At 31.9% G+C, this 24,403-nt stretch overlaps 1 non-coding gene across 1 annotated transcript; it reads left to right on the top strand.

Annotated features, from left to right (window-relative positions):
• The first annotated feature begins 523 nt into the window (after window positions 1–523).
• On the top strand, window positions 524–629 carry LOC139879195 (small nucleolar RNA R71). Its single transcript, XR_011770047.1, has one exon. It is a non-coding gene; the product is annotated as a small nucleolar RNA R71 (small nucleolar RNA).
• Window positions 630–24,403: the final 23,774 nt, after the last annotated feature.

Raw genomic sequence — 24,403 nt, 5'->3', positions numbered from 1 at the left:
TCCTTGATAGTTATTGTTATTTTGATAGTTATTATTATTTGATCCTGAAGGTCCTCCTACTTGATAGCTGTTTATAGGAGGATATTTTCGGTTGTTTGCTTCTATAGCTGGAAAATCACTGAAGTTCATTTCACCTTTTCGTAAGTATCCTAAGAAATTTGCTTGTTCTTCCATTGTACTTTGATCACAATCTCTAGTAAGATGGGGACCTTGGCACAGTTCACATCCTACTCTGATAGCATGCATTTCCTTGGTTACTTTCTCGATTTGCCTTGCTTGATTTGCTATTTGAACTTTTAAAGAAGCAATTTCATCATTGCTTTCAATACTAGCAACATTTGATGATCTAGAAAATTCTATTTCTTGATGCCAATTATGAGAATGGGAAGCTAAATCAGCAATGATTGTGTGAGCGTCTTCAGGTGTTTTCTTCATAACCGAACCTCCGGCTGCAACATCTATATCTTTTCTAGTTGCAACATTGACTCCTTTATAAAATACACAGACTTTTTGGAATGTACTCAACCCATGTTGAGGACATATTCGAAGCATTTTATTGAATCGAGTCCAAGCTTCATAAAGAGTTTCATTAGGTTTTTGTTTAAAGTGATTTATATCACTTTGTAATTTTGCTGCTTTTGAAGCAGGAAAGAATTCTGACAAAAATTTGTCCATCATATCATTCCAGTCTTCAATATAGCCTTCGGGTAATGAGTCTAGCCAATCTATAGCTTCATCTTTTAATGACCATGGAAATATTTTTAAACATGCGACATCATCGGTGACATCCTTAATTTTGAATAGTTTGCAAATGCTTACAAACTTACGAAGATGCTCGTTAGCATCCTCATTTGGAGCTCCACCGAATTGGCATGTATTAGTTACCATATGTAAAAATTGACCTTTTATTTCAAAGCCATCAGTCATCGTTGGTTGGATGATTGCGTGGCCTTGACCTTTTCTTGTGGCCTTCATTAATGCTTCCATCGTTTGATTTGTATCAGCCATTTCTTCTTCTTCTTTAATAATCGGCTCTATGATTGGTTGAATTATTGGTTCAGAGTCGGATTCTAAGAAAAGTGACTCTAAATTTTTAGCAAGAGATTCTACTTCTTGAGCTCTTAAGCGTTCGTGGAATTTTCTTTCGGGTTCAGGATGTGAGGGAGTTAATTCAGCGTTGGAGGAACGTAAGTTCATACATTAATTTCTATTATGAGATCACTTCACTAAAGGTTTATCTAGGGTTACCTACTTGTTTCTCTTTTTTTTTTTTTTTTTAGTGTTTTTCGGTGTTTTAAAATTACTAGTACTTCCTATTTCTTTTTGTTGTTTTTGTCCTTTATTAATTCTTTGAGGTTCCGGATTAAGTTTAACGAGTTTAGGATTGAACGGATCATACAATTTGGAAAATTGTACAAAGAATTAAAGGATTTATTCAAAAACTTTGAACTTTCTTGGAAATGAATTTCCTCGAGAGGATCGAATAACATAAAAACAATGATAAAAACCCTTAAACAAACAGATTTTCCATCTGATTTTGCCCACGTTTTGAATAGCCAAAAGATGCAGCAGAGGGGCAGGATCCTTCTATTGACCAATAAAATTGGTGATCCAACAACCCGGTCCACGTACAAATCCAACTACTACTACGAATCAGAAAAACTATCTATTTATTTAACTGCCAAGTTCCCCGGCAGCGGCGCCAAAGAGTTGATGTGCGGAAACGTAACCTTTATTTATGAACGGATTTGAGTTGTTTTGTTACACGAATTGATTTATTGTATATGTGGTATTTTATTGATTTCAGGTTGATTTCACACATATATATATATAGGCAACTAGTCCTATCCGTGTAGTTTAGTTTGTTGGTAAATCCGATTCGTTCCACAGGGAGATGGAGTGTTTAATGGTTTTTAATAGTCTTTGATGTCAAACTTAATTAAAGGGGGTTTTGGATTAGGCAATTGTAAAATAACAGTAAAAGAAAATAACTAAAACTAATTTACTAAATAAAATTACAAGATTACAAAAATTAACTTAAAAAGGAACTAAATGAAAATAAACTAATTATGATGCATTAAATATGTTAATAAATGGTAATTAGTAAAATAGTAATTTTTAATGAAACTATATATTTAGAATTTTGTTTTAAGCAATTATAATATAAACTTAATTAAATTAACTAAATGACATTTTTAATAAAACTAATACAAATTAAAAGGGAAATTAATTAATTTACTAATTATAAACTAGTTACAATTTATAAAGTGATAATAATTAACACTAATTTTAGGATTAAAACATGTATTTAAGTATTTTATAATAATTAAAACTAAATAACTTAATTATAATAATTAAAATAACTAATAACCTAATTATAAATATAATTAAATAACAAAAACCCTAATTTTGACCTAGCTGTACTGTAGCCGCGTTTTAGCCTTACACGATTCGTGTGATGATACACGATTCGTGTATGTGTAAAAATATGTGACACTTAACTGTTACGAAAAATAAATGTTTTTTATGTATTTTTCTTATATTTTAAAATAGTAAATCGTAAATAATAATGATAATACTTTTATAAGAAATATAAATAAGATAAACGGGAGTGTTTACTTAATTGTGTCACCCCTAGGTCCATGGATTGTTTTAAGTTTACGCCCTATTTAAAATGTTCTAGTATCAAACTTTACATTTTTCTCTCGAAAAAATATAAGGTTATAACTTAACTAAATAAAATCTAATTTTCATTGGATTCTTTTTTAGAAAGCTACTATTCCCTAAGTATTTAAATTGAGACCTAGCCTAGTTTTGACCTTCGCCAATACCCAAATTATAACGGTTTCCCTTTTTATAATTTCACTGTCATGTAATTTATTGATATCACCCAAACCACCGAAGTTTATTTCTAAATTGGTGTTAATAAATTATCCATAAATTCGTCTAGATCACTTTTAATGTTGAAGCTTAATTTATGTAAATAAAAATAACTTTCGTTATTTGAATTTAATAAATTAAGTGGCAAGGGTTAAATACCTAATTACATAAAAATGGTTCTTTTAACTAAGCTCAATATTAAAAATACTAAAGTTACATTTTAACCTTTACAGATGGTAACAATCCATTTCACTAGGGGCTCTACATTTAAGCAAACACTAGGGAAATTTAGCTATCCATTACACTAGGGTAGACATAAAAATATAGATATGTAAACATAATAACAACGCTAATTTTAACAGAGTAAACTTACTAAAATATCTTCACTTGCATTAACTTCAAACGGTAGAAAAATTACAATAATAACACCCCTTTCACGCGTACAATAACACCCTTTATCACGAACAATACTCCCTTAATAATTGAAACTATTTTTACAGCGTAATAAAATTGACAATATATTTTAACTATAGTAATTATTATGTAAACTTGTGTATTCTCTGTGTTGTAATATATGTGTTGTAATATATGTCTCTCTCTAATCTTCTGAACGTACTCCGTATTTAACATTGATATTGTGAAGTAGTTGTTGAGTCAAAAGTGCTATCCATTTGCTACAGCACTATGAAAAGAATTGTTTTAAAACTTCAAAAGCCAGCAGCCCATGTCTGACAAAATGATTAATTCGGCCAAACATTACACGATTCGTGTATGGCTACACTATTCGTGTAAGAACAAATATTCTACACGATTCGTGTAGACCTACACTATTCGTGTAAGAACAAATATTCTACACTATTCGTGTAGACCTACACTATTCGTGTAAGAACAAATATTCTACACTATTCGTGTAGACCTACACTATTCGTGTAAGAGTAAAAGCAGTTTTCTTTATTTTTCTTTTTTTCGTTTGTTCTTTGATGACCTCGTATTGACGTGTACTGACTTGGCACTTTACATTTGAACTCTTTTCTTCATCTATCTTGTACTTTCATTCGGATAAACGTTTCTTGATATAAATCTGGTTAAAACTATCGTTTTATCGTCGAATCTTCAAATAGCAAGCTCTTATCCACTTTTGTCGTTTTTCTCGTGAAATGCGCATTGAATGTCTTTGTAGATGATAAAAACCTATGAAATATAAGTGATATTGCGTCGAATAATATGTATGTTTAGAGCAATATCAAATATCAAGGTTTTCCTCCATATTAATCACTATAAAGTTTGCAACAAAGGTCAAACTTCCCACATTAACAAGTAAATTATTTTCTATTCCAACCGGGTGTTTAATGGTTTGGTCAAATGATTGAACACCTATTTTGGTTGGTTTTAATTTACTCATGCCTAATCTTTTGAATAAGGAAAGAGGCATAATATTTGCACTTGCTCCTAAATCTGTGAGTCCATTATATACAGCACCATCATTAAGCAAGCAAGAAATGATAAATTCACCCGGGTCTCCTGCTTTAGTAAGTCGAGTTGGTTTGTAAACCTTTTTCGGGTGTTCTTTCCTTGGTTCTTTCACTTCTATTTGAATTTCTTGTTCACATTTTTCTTCGTTTCTTGGAATGGGAGGTTTGTATAAGAATTCTTCTTCATCACTCAAATTTGAATCCTCCTTATATTCTAATTTTGATTTTTCATATGTTGTTGATAACATATTTATGTTTTCATTTTGAAGGTTTTCTTGGGTGGTGAAATTATGATTAACTTCATTGTCAACTTCCATCGGACCATGTACGTAATGTTTAACTCTGTGACCATTAACTTTAAATTCAATCCCATTTGAATTTATTAATTCTATCATTCCGTATGGGAAAACTCTTTTGACTATGAATGGTCCAGACCATCTTGATTTCAATTTTCCAGGAAATAGCTTGAATCGTGAATTAAAAAGAAGAACTCTATCTCCTTCTTTAAATTCTTTTGAACTTCTGATTCTTTTATCATGCCATTTCTTCATTCTTTCCTTATAGATTAACGAATTTTCGCATGCTTCATGTCTTAATTCTTCTAATTCGTTTAGTTGACTTAATCGTAGACGTCCGGCTTCATGTAAATCAAGATTACATGTCTTCAAAGCCCAAAATGCTTTGTGTTCAATTTCTACTGGAAGATGACATGCTTTTCCGTAAACAAGTCTAAAAGGTGTGGTTCCAATTGGAGTTTTGTAGGCTGTTCTAAAAGCCCAGAGTGCATCCTCCAATTTAATGGACCATTCCTTCGGATTTGATCCTACGGTTTTTTCTAGAATACGTTTTAAAGCTCGGTTGGTATTTTCAACTTGTCCACTTGTTTGTGGATGATATGCGGTGGAGATTTTATGAGTTACTCCATATCTTTTAAGAACTTTCTCAAGTTGATTATTACAGAAATGAGTTCCCCGATCACTTATTAAAGCTTTCGGTGTTCCAAACCTTGCAAAAAGACGTTTTAAAAAGTTGACTACAACTCGTGCATCGTTAGTTGGGAGAGCTTGTGCTTCCGCCCATTTAGATACATAATCAATGGCTACGAGAATATAGAGATTATTATGAGATTTTGGAAATGGACCCATAAAGTCAATACCCCAAATGTCAAATACTTCACATACTTGAATGACATTTTGTGACATTTCATCACGTTGACTTATTTTTCCGGCCCTTTGACAAGCATCACAGGATTTGCAAAGAAGGTGTGCGTCTTTGTAAATTGTAGGCCAATAGAATCCAGCATCATAAACTTTTCTTGCTGTTAGTTGAGGCCCATAATGCCCTCCTGTTAGTCCTGTGTGACAATGGTTTAAAATTTTACTAGCTTCATCTCCGAATACACATCGGCGTATTATTCCATCGGGACAACTTTTAAACAGATGTGGATCTTCCCAAAAATAGTGTTTTATATCACTGAAGAATTTCTTTCGTTTTTGGTACGATAATCGTTTTTCAAGAAATCCACATACTAAATAGTTTGCATAGTCTGCAAACCATGGAATTTCATTATAATCTATCTTCAATAGATATTCATCAGGAAAGTTGTCTTGTATGGCCGATTCATTTAGAACTTCTAATTCAGAATTTTCAAGACGAGAAAGATGATCAGCGGCGAGATTTTCTGCTCCTCTTTTATCTCGGATTTCAATATCGAACTCTTGTAAGAGTAAGATCCAACGGATTAATCTTGGTTTAGCATCTTGTTTCGAAAATAGGTATCTAAGAGCAGAATGGTCGGTATAGACCACCGTTTTTGCTAGAACGAGATATGAACGAAATTTGTCAAAAGCAAAGACAATAGCAACGACTTCTTTTTCAGTAGTTGTGTAATTTGTTTGTGCTCCTTGTAACGTCTTACTAGCATAATATATAGGTTGAAATCATTTTTCAATCCTTTGTCCTAAAACGGCTCCCATTGCAAGATCACTTGCATCGCACATTAGTTCAAACAGTAGATTCCAATTTGGTGTTATAATGATCGGCGCATTAGTGAGTTTCTCTTTAATAATATTAAAATATTTGATACATTCATCTAAAAAGATGAATGGAGCATCCTTTTCTAGGAGTTTATTCATAGGAGTGGCAATTTTAGAAAAATCTTTTATGAAACGTCGGTAAAAACCGGCATGCCCTAGAAAACTCCTAACTCCTCTAACATTGGTGGGATGTGGAAGTTTAGCAATTACATCTACTTTAGCTCTATCCACTTCAATTCCTTCTTTTGAAATTTTATGTCCAAGAACGATGCCTTCTTTAACCATGAAATGGCATTTCTCCCAATTAAGTACTAGATTTGATTGTTCGCATCTAATCAGTATTCGTTCAAGATTAGCTAGACATGATTCAAATGTATCACCGAAGACTGAAAAGTCATCCATGAAAACTTCCATGCATTCTTCTATCATGTCGTGAAAAATCGCCATCATGCACCTTTGAAAGGTTGCAGGGGCGTTGCAAAGTCCAAATGGCATGCGTTTGTAAGCAAAAGTACCATAAGGGCACGTGAACGTGGTTTTCTCTTGATCTTCGGGTGCTATTGGAATTTGAAAATATCCGGAAAATCCATCAAGAAAACAATAGTAACTATTTCCGGCTAGCCTTTCCAACATTTGATCAATGAAAGGTAAGGGAAAGTGATCTTTTCTGGTGGCGTCATTTAATTTTCTATAATCAATACATACACGCCATCATGTTACAGTCCTTGTAGGAATAAGCTCATTTTTCTCATTTGTAATGACAGTCATGGCACCCTTCTTAGGCACGAATTGAACTGGGCTTACCCATGGACTATCAGAAATTGGATAAATTAAACCTGCATCTAGCAGTTTAATAATTTCTTTTTTAACTACATCTTGCATATTAGGATTTAATCTTCGTTGGCGTTGCACATACATTTTATGACCTTCTTCCATAAGGATTTTATGTGTGCAATACGAAGGACTTATTCCTTTAATATCATGAATCTTCCATGCAATGGCTGGTTTATGAGCTTTCAACACATAAATGAGTTGTGATTTCTCATTTTCAGTAAGAGAAGACGATATTATTACAGGTAATTCAGATTCACCATGTAAATAGGCGTATTCCAAATGGTTTGGAAGTGGCTTTAATTCTAATGTCGGAGGTTCTTCTATCGATGATTTATATCGATATCTGTCTTCTTCTTTTAGCATTTGAATTTCTTCTGTTGTTGGTTCATATCCATTAGCTATAAGTGTAGCTAACATTTCAGCTTCATCAATTGGTTCAGTTCCTTCTCCTAAAGAACATTCTCCCGTTCCTTGTAATTCTGGAAATTCTTCTAACAATTCTGCATGTGAATCTATAGTTTGAATATAATAACATGTATCATCTGCAGATTGCGGTTGTTGCATTGCTCTATCAACTGAAAAGGTAACACTCTCATCCTCTATACTTAGGGTCAATTTCTTACCAAACACGTCTATCATTGCTTTAGCCGTGTTTAAGAATGGTCTTCCTAATACGAGAGGAACTTGAGAATCTTCTTCCATGTCCAGAACAACAAAATCTACTGGAAATACTAAAGTACCAACTTTAACTAGCATGTTCTCCATTATCCCTCTAGGATATTTTATTGATCTATCGGCTAGTTGTATGCTTATTCTTGTTGGTTTCAATTCTCCAAGTTCTAGTTTAGTGTATAGTGAAAACGGCATTAAATTTATACTAGCACATAAGTCTGCCAATGCTTCTATTGAACTAAGACTACCCAGAAAACATGGAATTGTGAAACTTCCTGGATCAGATAATTTTTCTGGTATCTTATTCAACAGCACTGCTGAACAATTAGCATTCATAGTAACGGCCGAGAGTTCTTCCATTTTCTTTCTATTTGTGATTAGATCTTTCAGAAATTTAGCATATCTAGGCATTCCTGAAATTACATCAATGAAAGGAAGATTGACATTTATCTGTTTAAACATATCCAAGAATTTGGATTGCTCGGCTTCAAGTTTCTCTTTCTTTATTTTACTCGGGTAAGGAAGTGGTGGTTGGTATGGTTTAACATAAGGTTTATCCTTAACTGTGTTATCTTCATTAACCTTTTCAACTACCGGTTCTTTTTCCTTATCTTGATCAGGTTGTGGTTCTTGTGGAGTAGGAATAGCTTCATCAGAAGTTACAAGTATTTCAGGTGGTTTAAGTGTTGTACCACTTCTTGTGGTAATAGCTTTAGCTGTTTCATTCCGGGGGTTTGCATTTGTATCACTAGGTAGACTTCCCGATTTTCTTTCACCAATTTTTTTTTTTTTTTTCAAGGCATTTTCTTTCACCTATTAACCTTGCTAGGTTACTTACTTCTTGTTCCAAGTTTTGAATAGAAGCTTGTTGATTTTTAAATGCTTGAGCATTTTGTTCATTAGTTTGTTTCTTAAATGTGAAAAACTGCGTTTGAGTTTCAACTAGCTTCGTCATCATATCTTCTAAATTCAGCTTTTTATCATCGGTTTGTGGTGGTTTGTTTTGAAAATTAGGTCTTTGCTGGTTGTAAGTATTGTTAGATACTTGTTGATTACTAGGACCTTGTTGGTTGTTGTATGGAATATTTCGGTTATAATTCTGATTTTGATTGTAAATCGGTCTTGGCGGTTGATAATTATTCTGATAATTATTTCCAGGCCTTTGGTTTATGTATGAAATATTCTCTCTTTGTTCCATTGTTAGTTCAATACTGAGACAATCTTTTGTCAAATGTGGTCCTCCACACTGCTCACAACTAATTCGTATTGAGTGGATATCCTTAGTCATCTTTTCCATTCGTCTCTCCACAGCATCTATCTTTGCGGAAATGGAGTCTAAGTCATGGCTAGAATCGGCTCTAGCTGCTTTAGATGATCTAACGATATCTTTTTCTTGGTGCCACTCATGTGAGTGGGAAGCAGTGTTATCAATAATTTTATAAGCATCATGATAGTGCTCCAAATGAACATATATTTAGTAGCAATATCCTCCTAATATGTAAGTTATTTAGTTGTAATTGTCCTATTTTAAGTTGTAATCGTTTATATTAAATAAGTGCGAAGATAAAAGGCGAAAACGACGATTTGAAGACGCAAATGACCAAAAAGCTCAAATGTACAAGATACAATCCAAGTGGTTCAATTTATTGATAAGAAACGTCCAAAAATGACAAAAGTACAAGTTGCGGAACGCAAAGTACAAGATATTAAATTATACGAAAGGACGTTCGAAAATCCGGAACCAGGACATGAGTCAACTCTCAACGCGCGAAGCAACGGTGCAAAAATTACAAGTCAACTATGCACATAAATAAAATATAATATTTAAATAATTCTTAAAATTATTTATATATTATATTACTATTTAATTACGTCGACAAGCTAAGATCCAAAAAATTGTGAGCTGAAAAATCAAACTCCACGACTCGCGGAGTTTGAAGGCCAAAAACTCCACGACTCGCGGAGCAGCCAGATTCCAAAATGCCTATAAAAGGCCACTATCACGACCCGGAAAATTCCGACTAATTTAAAACCAAACTCTCGATACGATATTATATTTTTGACAAGATAAGCCAAGTCTGTTAGGTTGAGTCTCAAAAATTTTGTACTATTTCATATGTTCAATTGACCTTCGACTGTTCCCGACGATTCACGAACAACTATTTGTAAATACATACATACATACATACATATATATATATATATATATATATATATATATATATATATATACATGAATGTTAATTGTAAATATATTTATTTGAATATATATATATATATATATATATATATATATATATATATATATATATATATGTGTGTGTGTGTGTGTGTGTGTGTGTGTGTGTGTGTGTATGTGTGTGTGTATATATATATATATATATATATATATATATATAATAAAACCTGATATTAAAATATATTTATATATACATATAGTATATGGAAAAATAAATGATTTTGAGCTTAATTAGTAAACCACACTCGGTTGATGTTTTGTTAGTTTTAACATAAATATTGTACATGTTCATGAAAGACAAAATTAAGAGTTGGAGTGTAAAGTGATTACGAAGATTTTAGATTTGTTAAAAATATTTTTACATTTTTAGTTTAAATATTAGTACTCCGTACATATTAATTGGAACAGAAAATAAATAATTACCGAATCTTTTTGGTAAGGTTTTAAACAGTTAATGAGTGGAATAATTAAATATATCTAATCTAAAAATTTGGGATTTTTAGGAACATTTTTATATATAAACTGTTTAGCATTGGACACGATATAATACTCCGTGTTTCGATAATAGGACAAACGTCCGGCTGCTTTACTATTAAATTTGAAATAAACGTTTCCTTTCAATTCATAGAATATAAAAATATATTATTCTATTATTTTAACTTTAACCTTTTTGTTTCACCTATCTATTTATCTAATCTCTACCTCTATGATATAGATATTTATATACATACATTGCACGTTCTTTCAGTTCTTTCCATTTATTGAATAATTTATTATTATTATTATTAAATTATTATTCTAAATTGGTTAATTTCATCCGTGATATTCGGAAGTGAGAATCTATTTTACTGTGTACATGTGGTACTAATTTGGGTTATGCTTTCTTTTCTATCTATACGTCTCTTGCATACAAACAAAGGAGATATATCATGCATCTTCATTTATCTCCCTCACTCTCTCTTGCATAAACCGAACCACCATCTTCTTGATGCAACACAACCATCGGCTACAACCCATAACCACTCAATCAATACTACTACTACTTATATTATTTTAGGAAACCCTCATGCATTCATTCTTCCTCTCATCTTATTAGACAAACCAACCACCACCTTGGTTATCACCACCCTCGGTTATCCCATAAACCACCACAACTCCATCATTAAACACCCGTTAAAGATAACCACTACTAGACACCACCCGGGAACCATTCTCAACCCACCTCACCACCACCGGTATCTTCCATCACCACCTTGCCTCTCTCTTAATTCCTCTCCCTCTCTCTTCGTAAACCACACACACCAATCTATCTCTCCCTCTCACCCATACCTTATGTTTCTGTCTCGATTAAAGCAGCCCAAGGCTGCGAATAGATGCTATTTGTATCCTCTTTCTAGTCTCGCTACTAACCACCAAAGACTACCACATTAACGTCACCAACCGCCACCCCATTTTTTTAACTTCCTGCGAAAACAATTTCATCACTACCATCAAAACCCACTTTTGTGTTATTACTGCAACGTGTCCTATTCTATTCCTGTTCTATTTAAAATCACGAAGTGTATTGATTATGGTGATAAAGACGATAAACAGTTAAGAAACTTGAAGATGTGGTGAACAAGGATGCAGATGGGAAGTAGAATGATGATGATCCACTTATTTTTTTCTTTATGTTGTCTTTTCGAACCCCACACAACCGAATACCTTTACAGACGTTTCCTTCTCGTTTCTGTTTCATTAATGGACCGAGATCTACATAATATCAATTGGGCCGACACTTATTAAAAGGAAAAAGGTGACCACACATAATGGATTGTTTATACAAATCGCTGTATAATAAATAATAATAAATAAATAAAGGTTGCGAGACATGTGAGATGATGTTCATTAAATTAAATCTGAATTGAAAGAAGAAATAAAAAAGGGTGATCGAATGTATTTGAAAGATATTGGGTCACATAAAATATATATATATATATATATATATATATATATATATATATATATATATATATATATATATAAAGAGGAGGTATAGATATGGATATATCATGGGAAATAGCTGGGGTACAAGATCACTAAGTAAATATTAGAGATATAGAAACGGGAACCGAATCTGTTTAGCTAGTGTCGAATAAACTGAGATTGGGATAGGGCTGTATAAGATTTGTTTTATTGGGCTGGATATGGACTTCTAGTTGGGCCGTAATCTTTCTTGTGACTTGGGCCGGGCTTGTTGGTGTTGTTTGGCAGGTCCACTATCCTTCGATCTTGATACAAAAGTAACGTATTAGATGAAGGGTTCACGAGATTGATGGTGATGATAAAAAGGAATACAAGATTTATTAAATGATAAAAGATGATGACGTTTATAATGTAGAAGAAGAAGAAACGATTAGGAAAAAATAGGTTATAGATTTTATTTCGGCAAATTAAAAATAGAAAAAGAGATGATAAGATGATGATATACATGATGATGATTAAGTTTAGTTTTGCAAAGAAGAAATAGAAGATAGATGATATACATAAAATAATACGGATTAAATAAATATTAAGCTAGTATAATTATAGAAAAATGGAAATGGAGGAGTGTTCTTGGAATTTAACGGGTTAGCGGGACGTCGCGGGTTCAAATCCGGACTTGTGCATATTTTTTTAAGGGCTACTCCTTTGAGGTAGTTATCTATATATTTATTTATTATTATTATTATCTTATTATTATTATCATTACTATTATTATTATTATTATTATTATTATTATTATTATTATTATTATTATTATTATTATTATCTTTATTATTATTGTTATTACAAATAAATATTATCTATATAAAAAGATATATATTCATTTCATATATCATAACTAAACTAATATTACATACTAATTTTTAAATAAAATGCTATTATCTATAAAAATATAAAATAGTTTTAATTAATCTAGTTATTACTATCACATATAAATTTTCAAGATAACAAGTATATTAATATTAATAAATAAATTTGTTTGAATATTATTACATGTTTTAATATATATAACTGATATAGGTTCGTGAATCCAAGGTCAACCCTACACTTGTTAAATGATGTCATATGTATTTTTACTACAAAATACAGTATGGTGAGTTTCATTTGCTCCCTTTTTAATTGCTTTTGCAATATATATTTTTGGGCTGAGAATACATGCGCTGCTTTTATAAATGCTTTACGAAATAGAGACAAGTGATCAAAGATGATAATTCTGTGGATTGATGTGCTAGGTAATTTAGTTACATGTTATAAGAGCATGTGAGCGCGAATCCTAAAGATAGATCTATCGGGCTTAACACCCCCATCCTGTAGGCTGCACTAGACATAAGAGCTAGTAGGCGGATGTTTAGTACTTCGAGGATTATTTTTTACACTTGCGAGTGTACGTATCCATCTTTGCGAAGATGACTTATTCTATTATTGTTAAGGTTAGTTACTGAGGCCTCAACATAAGCAGAACGGTTTTATACACTTGCGAGTGTACATATATTTATAAATGTAAATCTTGTGGTCTATTAATATATTGAAATGATTGATATGAAAAACCTATGAACTCACCAACCTTTTGGTTGACACTTTTAAGCATGTTTATTCTCAGGTACGAATTAAGTCTTCCGCTGTGCATTTGCTCATTTTAAAGATATTACATGGAGTCGTTCAAGACATATAGAGGTCTGTACCTCGCAATGGAACCAATTGTTAAAGACTTCATCTAGTTGGATTAGGACGGGTCATCACAGTTGGTATCAGAGCGTTGGTCTTAGCAAACCAGGTCTTGCATTAGTGTGTCTAGCTGATAGTTGTTTAGATGCATTAGCGGGTCTGGACTTCGACCGTGTCTGCATGTCAAAAGTTTTGCATATCATTTCGTGTCGAAAATTACCTGCTTATCATTCTAAGTCTAGACACGTCCTACTGCCTTTATTGCATAGATAGTGTACCGACAAATCCGTATCTTAGCGTATCTGCTAATTCATATCTTAGCGTATTTATTACGATAAACTTTGCCTGATATCTCCCGTAAATTTCTCCGTAATTTAAGGAATTCTGGTACTATATATATCTATGTATATTATGCATTGAGAATACCATCCAACTATCAGTTGCTGTCACTAAACGTTTCATACCAAAAATATTTTTCTGTGATCGCGAAAGATGGCCTCTACGAATCGTCCAAGTTCCTTTGACTCCGAAGACAGTGTGACGGGAGCACACCAACCAATCAACTACCGTGATTACTGGAGAAGATGGGGGTGGGTTCGCGACATACTCACCCTATGGAGAAGGGAAGAAGGTACTCCATATCATGAACCGAATCTACCACCTAACCTTGGAGTACTAGACCCGCTCACCGACGAACCTGTTCGCAACACCGTTTATACCATTTTTGCGAGAATTTTTCGTCTTGAGACTACCATTAACGGAACTAGAGAAGATATCCGATCTCTACCTCACACTGATAACCAACCAGGGTTATTAGAAGAAGTTAAAGAACTTCGAGCTCGAGTGCTAACCTTGGAGAATATGGTTCAAAACTTACAAGCACCAGCAGCATCACTGGCACTAACAGTACCACCAACATCAGTATCACCAACACCAGTAACGTCACCAGCCTCAAAACCAACAGCACTAGTACCACCAACAACAACATCCGCGTCACCAGCTTCGACATCTCATTCTGTACCTAGAGTATAATCATCGTTCTACATATCGTTCTACATCGATTATCTTCGCTTGACATGGCGATTACATAATTTCTAAAGTTTTAGAGATTATGTAATCTAGTATTAACGATAAATTAAATGAGTTTAATATCTTATTGACTCATTAAATCCATGATTACATCTGAAGAAAATATATATGTATATATGTTTTCATAAAGAATGTAATTAATAATTCTTTTGTACAATTTGTTAATGGTGAAAATATTTTAACGGGTAGGTAATACCCGAGGAATATTTAGATTTCACATTAATAAGTTACACTGTACATTCTTTCAAATCTGATTCAACAGTCATTTACTATCCTGTTTACATCTACAGATATACGTATCAATTTACCGCAGAATAATCATATTCATCCAATTTCATATTTGGATTTTGATTTATCAAAAATCAAGTGGCTTAATGAAGGAAACATTTGACAAAATAAAATTTGTTAGAAACAAACAAATTAACTATGAGAAATTTTGTTAAGAATCCACGCTAACTGTTCCTAGCTAATTGTTCCCAGCTAACTGATTACACTTTATTTATCGCAATTTAATTATCGCAATTTACATTCTCGCAATTTTTCGTCATTTAATTTCTGTTATTTACTTTACGCATTTTATTTATCGTCATTTAATTTCTGTATTTATTTTACGCACTTTAAATATAGGGACATTTATACATGGTTTTGACATATCATATTGACGCATCTATATATATTGTTTGGAATCACCATAGACACTCTATATGCAGTAATGATCGAGTTCTCTATACAGGGTTGAGGTTGATTCTATAATAATATATATACTTTGAGTTGTGATCGAGTCTGAGACGTATACGGGTCACGACACGTATTAATTAATTCGAATATAATATAATAAACTATATATGAATTACTGGACTGTTAACTGTGGACTATCGACTGTGGACCAATAACATTGGACAATTAAAATGAATTAAAATATTGATTATAACATATGAAACTAAACAATACTTCAAGTTTGCCACTTGATTTCATCTTAAACCTTAATTGTATCTTAACGATTACAATCTGTGTTCAAATCTTTTATGATTCATGAAAACACCTCGATCGAGAGGATGAACCAGCCGCATTTTATCTACGGAAGAAAAGATTGATGCATATAGTTATGCACCTGAAAACATTCGGAACCTGAGTAAACGTTTAACTCATAGCTGTGATAGTTTATTTAGCATTATTATTACCCAAAATAATTTGGTAATCCCTTTCAAAGTAGCAAATTTTGTCACAGCTCCAGCAATACAACTCCAACTTTTCGTTCAAAACAACCTTATTATAACCTTGTTATATATGCGTGTTCTTTTACTGTTACCGGGGAACCTTTTATATTCAACCATACTACTACCAGTGTTTAATCATCTAAAAACACAATTCTCCTAAAAACACCTCGATTTGATAACCGATGAACCAGATCTGTTAACTTTGAAAATGCTGACGAAGAAGCATGTTGTAGATGGTCTTAATGGCCAAAAGTTGATGATAAAGAAGGAAGTGTTAGGAGCTCTCGATAGAAAATTTGGTACTTAAAATTTGATTGAGCACACCATGAAGGAGACCAAGGACAAATACAAGGACCAAACCTTATATTCAAAGAATCCAGGTAATTCTGGATCCGATGAAATCTTTAGAGAATATCTTGCTCCGAAGTCATGTTAAATTTTGCAGAAAATTTTTCTTCATCAACCTTCGAACTTAGAAATTCCAAAATATCATCATAAATATCTTCGATATTTCTGAGGATATTTTCATAAATATTCTTGTCCGAAATTATCTACCTCTTCGTGTTTTCTGTATTCCATTATATTGGAAACATCTGTAAAATCTAAGTATAAATTATGAATGAATTGTGGAGAAGTGTTGGGAACTGATGCATGGGTTAGTATACTATAATGACGCTTGGCCAACGTGATTATATTATAGTAAGTCATGCTGAGTTTCTAATGGAACTTGATGATTCACAGATCCTAACGTCATCAGGTGTCATGTTACATAACTCTTTCATTCTATTTAACCTCTAAACATATCAAGAAAATATTCTCTTGATATTTTTATCCTTAGCATAATTCCAGCAGTTTGCTAATAAATCGTTGCTATTTCATTTTCGTTCTGAATAGAAGATTTCCTTAAATTCCATGAATTCCGAAAATCCACCATGATTACGTCAAAAGTTAAATCTCTATCTCAATCTTTTGTGATAGCTTCACTTATACTCTTCGCGTAATCGAATTGTTTTATCTATATTACTCAATAATGATAAACTTCTATTTATCAACTCATATTCGTCATAAAAACAATTTTATTGTTAGTCATGACGACCTCACTCAAATTTCGGGACGAAATTTCTTTAACGGGTAGGTACTGTCACGACCCGGAAAATTCCGACTAATTTAAAACCAAACTCTCGATACGATATTATATTTTTGACAAGATAAGCCAAGTCTGTTAGGTTGAGTCTCAAAAATTTTGTACTATTTCATATGTTCAATTGACCTTCGACTGTTCCCGACGATTCACGAACAACTATTTGTAAATTGATACATATATATATATATATGTATATATACATGAATGTTAATTGTAAATATATTTATTTGAATATATATATATATATATATATATATATATATATATATATATATATATATATATATATATATATATATATATATATATATATATATATATGTGTGTGTGTGTGTGTGTGTGTATATATATATATATATATATATATATATATATATATATATATATATATATATAATAAAACCTGATATTAAAATATATTTATATATACATATAGTATATGGAAAAATAAATGATTTTGAGCTTAATTAGTAAACCACACTCGGTTGATGTTTTATTAGTTTTAACATAAATATTGTACATGTTCATGAAAGACAAAATTAAGAGTTGGAGTGTAAAGTGATTACGAAGATTTTAGATTTGTTAAAAATATTTTTACATTTTTAGTTTAAATATTAGTACTCCGTACATATTAATTGGAACAGAAAATAAATAATTACCGAATCTTTTTGGTCAGGTTTCAAATAGTTAATGAGTGGAATAATTAAATATATCTAATCTAAAAATTTGGGATTTTTAGGAACATTTTTATATATAAACTGTTTAGCATTGGACACGATATAATACTCCGTGTTTCGATAATAGGACAAACGTCCGACTGCTTTACTATTAAATTTGAAATAAACGTTTCCTTTCAATTCATAGAATATAAAAATATATTATTCTATTATTTTAACTTTAACCTTTTTGTTTCACCTATCTATTTATCTAATCTCTACCTCTATGATATAGATATTTATATACATACATTGCACGTTCTTTCAGTTCTTTCCATTTATTGAATAATTTATTATTATTATTATTAAATTATTATTCTAAATTGGTTAATTTCATCCGTGATATCCGGAAGTGAGAATCTATTTTACTGTGTACATGTGGTACTAATTTGGGTTATGCTTTCTTTTCTATCTATACGTCTCTTGCATATAAACAAAGGAGATATATCATGCATCTTCATTTATCTCCCTCACTCTCTCTTGCATAAACCGAACCACCATCTTCTTGATGCAACACAACCATCGGCTACAACCCATAACCACTCAATCAATACTACTACTTATATTATTTTAGGAAACCCTCATGCATTCATTCTTCCTCTCATCTTATTAGACAAACCAACCACCACCTTGGTTATCACCACCCTCGGTTATCCCATAAACCACCACAACTCCATCATTAAACACCCGTTAAAGATAACCACTACTAGACACCACCCGGGAACCATTCTCAACCCACCTCACCACCACCGGTATCTTCCATCACCACCTTGCCTCTCTCTTAATTCCTCTCCCTCTCTCTTCGTAAACCACACACACCAATCTATCTCTCCCTCTCACCCATACCTTCTGTTTCTGTCTCGATTAAAGCAGCCCAAGGCTACGAATGGATGCTATTTGTATCCTCTTTCTAGTCTCGCTACTAACCACCAAAGACTACCACCTTAACGTCACCAACCGCCACCCCATTTTTTTTTAACTTCCTGCGAAAACAGTTTCATCACTACCATCAAAACCCACTTTTGTGTTATTACTGCAATGTGTCCTATTCTATTCCTGTTCTATTTAAAATCACGAAGTGTATTGATTATGGTGATAAAGACGATAAACAGTTAAGAAACTTGAAGATGTGGTGAACAAGGATGCAGATGGGAAGTAGAATGATGATGATCCACTTATTTTTTTTCTTTATGTTGTCTTTTCGAACCCCACACAACCGAATACCTTTACAGACGTTTCCTTCTCGTTTCTGTTTCATTAGTGGACCGAGATCTACATAATATCAATTGGGCCGACACTTATTAAAAGGAAAAAGGTGACCACACATAATGGATTGTTTAAACAAATCGCTGTATAACAAATAATAATAAATAAATAAATAAATAAAGGTTGCGAGACATGTGAGATGATGTTCATTAAATTAAATCTGAATTGAAAGAAGAAATAAAAAAAGGTGATCGAATATATTTGAAAGATATTGGGTCACATAAAATATATATATATATATATATATATATATATAAGGAGGAGGTATAGATATGGATATATCATGGGAAACAGCTGGGGTACAAGATCACTAAGTAAATATTAGAGATATAGAAACTGGAACCGAATCTGTTTAGCTAGTGTCGAATAAACTGAGATTGGGATAGGGCTGTATAAGATTTGTTTTATTGGGCTGGATATGGACTTCTAGTTGGGCTGTAATCTTTCTTGTGACTTGGGCCAGGCTTGTTGGTGTTGTTTGGCAGGTCCACTATCCTTCGATCTTGATACAAAAGTAACATATTAGATGAAGGGTTCACGAGATTGATGGTGATGATAAAAAGGAATACAAGATTTATTAAATGATAAAAGATGATGACGTTTATAATGTAGAAGAAGAAGAAACGATTAGGAAAAAATAGGTTATAGATTTTATTTTGGCAAATTAAAAATAGAAAAAGAGATGATAAGATGATGATATACATGATGATGATTAAGTTTGGTTTTGCAAAGAAGAAATAGAAGATAGAAGATATACATAAAATAATAAGGATTAAATAAATATTAAGCTAGTATAATTATAGAAAAATGGAAATGGAGGAGTGTTCTTGGAATTTAACGGGTTAGCGGGACGTCGCGGGTTCAAATCCGGACTTGTGCATATTTTTTTAAGGGCTACTCCTTTGAGGTAGTTATCTATATATTTATTTATTATTATTATTATCTTATTATTATTATCATTACTATTATTATGATTATTATTATTATTATTATTATTATTATTATCTTTATTATTATTGTTATTACAAATAAATATTATCTATATAAAAAGATATATATTCATTTCATATATCATAACTAAACTAATATTACATACTAATTTTTAAATAAAATGCTATTATCTATAAAAATATAAAATAGTTTTAATTAATCTAGTTATTACTATCACATATAAATTTTCAAGATAACAAGTATATTAATATTAATAAATAAATTTGTTTGAATATTATTACATGTTTTAATATATATAACTGATATAGGTTCGTGAATCCAAGGTCATCCCTACACTTGTTAAATGACGTCATATGTATTTTTACTACAAAATACAGTATGGTGAGTTTCATTTGCTCCCTTTTTAATTGCTTTTGCAATATATATTTTTAGGCTGAGAATACATGCGCTGCTTTTATAAATGCTTTACGAAATAGAGACAAGTGATCAAAGATGATAATTCTGCGGATTGATGTGCTAGGTAATTTAGTTACATGTTATAAGAGCATGTGAGCGCGAATCCTAAAGATAGATCTATCGGGCTTAACACCCCCATCCTGTAGGCTGCACTAGACATAAGAGCTAGTAGGCGGATGTTTAGTACTTCGAGGATTATTTATACACTTGCGAGTGTACGTATCCATCTTTGCGAAGATGACTTATTCTATTATTGTTAAGGTTAGTTACTGAGGCCTCAACATAAGCAGAACGGTTTTATACACTTGCGAGTGTACATATATTTATAAATGTAAATCTTGTGGCCTATTAATATATTGAAATGATTGATATGAAAAATATATGAACTCACCAACCTTTTGGTTGACACTTTTAAGCATGTTTATTCTCAGGTACGAATTAAGTCTTCCGCTGTGCATTTGCTCATTTTAAAGATATTACATGGAGTCGTTCAAGACATATAGAGGTCTGTACCTCGCAATGGAACCAGTTGTTAAAGACTTCGTCCAGTTGGATTAGGATGGGTCATCACAGCCACGAGCTTCTGCAGTTTTAAAAAAATATATATATACATAATAATAATAATACTCTGTAATATATAATATATATATATATATATATATAGTATAGGTTAGTTTTATATTAGATTAGTTTGGGTTATGTAAAGGTTATTTTACGGGTTTTTGAAGTCGAAATTCTGTCCGTGTAACACTACGCGATAAATACTCAATGTAAGTTATGTTCTCCTTTTTAAATTAATGTCTCGTAACTAAGTTATTATTATGCTTATTTGAGCTGAAGTAATTATGATGTTGGGCTAAATATTAAAGATGGGGTTATTGGGCTTTGTACCATAATTGGGGTTTGGACAAAAGAACGACACTTGTGGAAATTAGACTATGGGCTATTAATGGGATTTATATTAACTAAATGATACCTCATTAAATTAATATAGAGATTTACAATTTGACGTAGATATAAATAACCACATACGCTCGATCGGACACGATGGGCGGGATATCTATAAATACTAATAATTGTTCATTTGACTGGACACGGGGATGGATTAATAGTCAATGGACTCATTAAAACAGGGCTGGATTACATTCAAGGGTAATTGGTGTAATTGTTAACAAAGTATTAAAACCTTGGATTACACACAGTCGATAACCTGGTGTATTCATTAAATAAAGTATTAAGACCTTGTTACAGTTCGAATCCCCAGTTAGTTGGAATATTTGACTTCGGGCATAAGGTTAAATTTGCCGAGCATTTTATAATTATGATCGATGAACTATTGTGGACAAAAACCAGATAGGTTTCAAATACATCCAGGACAAAGGACAATTAACCCAGGACAATAAATTAAAATCAAAACGTCAAACATCATAGTTACGGAAGTTTAAATAAGCATAATATATTTTATTTCATATTTCCTCGTACTTTTATTTATTGTCATTTTAATTATTGTTATTTATTTTATATTGGTTAAATATCGTCATTTACTTTACGCTTCGCTTAAAATATAAAATCGACAAACCGGTCATTAAACGGTAAACCCCCTTTTATATATTATTAATATAATATATTTTGTACAAATATAATTGTTTAAAAATATAGTGTGCGATAAGCCCGCTCCCTGTGGAACGAACCGGACTTACTAAAAACTACACTACTGTACGATTAGGTACACTGCCTATAGTGTTGTAGCAAGGTTTAGGTATATCCCATTTGTAAATAAATAATTAAATATCTTGTATAAAATTGTATCGTATTTAATAGTATTTCGTTGTAAAATTTAATAGTATTTTATACCCCTTAGCTTTAACATCAAGTTTTTGGCGCCGCTGCCGGGAACTCGGCGAAACGCTATATTTTTAATTTATTTTTGTATAAATATATTTATATATATTTTTAGAAAAACAATATAAAAAAAACACGTTTTTCAAACTCCACTACTCGCGTAGTTTGCAGGCTTAAAACTCCACGACTCGCGGAGCCGCCCTGACCAGCCTGACCAGAAACTCTATTTCGCATTAATTACGGGGTATTATTAATTATTATTATTATTTAACCCTAATTACTTTATTATTATTATTATTTAGTTCAAGTTTTTAAATTAATTAGTTATAATTAATTATATTTAGTTTTAATATATAAAAAATTAATACTTTTATAAAATATAAAAATAAAAATATAAAAATAATATTTTTTATAAAATAAGTAATTTTATCACTTTTTATAATTTGTATCCTTTTATTTAGTGTAATCGTAATATTTTATATATTTTTCGTTCGCAATTAGTTTTAAAATTAGTTTTTCCGTAGTTATTTTATATGTATAGATTCTTAGGCTTTGCCGTAAAATCCCTTAAGTGCTATTTCTTTAGACTAAGATTTAGGTGCTTTAGAATTTTGCAACGATTTTAAAATTTTAGTGCCTTTTAAGTCACGACTCGCTACTTTCTTATTTTTATTTTTCGACGTTTTTCGACGCGCATTCTTTTTCTTTCTTATTTCTCGACGCTTTAGTTTTTAGGACTTAGAAATTTTCTCTATTTCTTATCTACTATCTCAAATGGAAAGAAAAATTATTTAAGTGGTTAAATTAATGGACGTTGACAATTTTCTGCTTCGTAGTAATAGTTGGATTTGTTAGTGGCTGAGTTGTGAGCTTCCGATTTAAAGGGTTCTGGCTCCCTGCTGCATCTTTTGGCTATTCGAAACGTGGGCAAAAGCAGAAAAGTCTATTAATTGGACAACTTATATAAGTTTTTCTATTTTTATAACTAATAGGATAATTAGTAAATGCACCACATTGTAGCTAAAATTTGACCATCGCAATAAAATGGAAAATTTTGAAAACGAGGCTATGGAAACTCTTTTTGATATCCAAAATCAATTAAATCAATACTCTCAAACGGGTGTTGATGACAATTCGTTCGGTCAATCTTGGATCACGAATGACGAAACAATAACTGGTTGTGAAATTTGTGGAAATTATCACTCAACATGGGAATGTTATTATTACGTTCCTATGGAAAATTACGTACCCATGGAACCTGAATGGAATGATTATGAAGAATACAATTCAAATTGGGATTATTCTCAAGAATATTTCCAAACTCAACAACCAGTAGACGAGGAAAATTTCGTGTCTGAAAATTTATTAGACAATATGAAAATCAAACTCGAAGAACTCAATGCTCAAAATGAACAAATGAGAGATTTTGTAAACTGGCAAGCTAAAACTCTATCAGACTACACACCTGTTGATTTGAGGAGTCGTGTGCAAGAAAATCTCATATCATCGAATTTTGATGAATTCGAGAGCTCCGAAATCACCAACTATCCCGATGATACTTTTTATTCAGTCTTACCAATTTCACAACATATCGACACATTAGCCTCTACCGACGAAATCATCGATCCATCAATGGATAAAGAAGATGTAAGGGTGACAAATTGGTACTCTTGGGAATACGATAACGTTGAAAATTTTACCCCCGAGGCCAAACCGAACTTCACCATTCCACAACCTTCCAACCCAATATTCTTAATAGACGAGTCATCCACCGGAAATTAACTACGAGCTGTAATAGATAATGACACCTCGAATTTCTCCCAATTGGGTAATAGAGGTGAAAACTTTGATCATGAGAATAAAAGGAAGGAAATATTATGAATTGTCCACCCTATAGAA

The sequence above is a fragment of the Rutidosis leptorrhynchoides genome, chromosome 11 (assembly GCF_046630445.1).
Source record: "Rutidosis leptorrhynchoides isolate AG116_Rl617_1_P2 chromosome 11, CSIRO_AGI_Rlap_v1, whole genome shotgun sequence".
In the NCBI taxonomy this organism is placed as follows: domain Eukaryota; kingdom Viridiplantae; phylum Streptophyta; class Magnoliopsida; order Asterales; family Asteraceae; genus Rutidosis; species Rutidosis leptorrhynchoides.
Note: the sequence above shows the minus strand (reverse complement) of the source record. Positions and strands in the feature narration are given on the sequence as shown.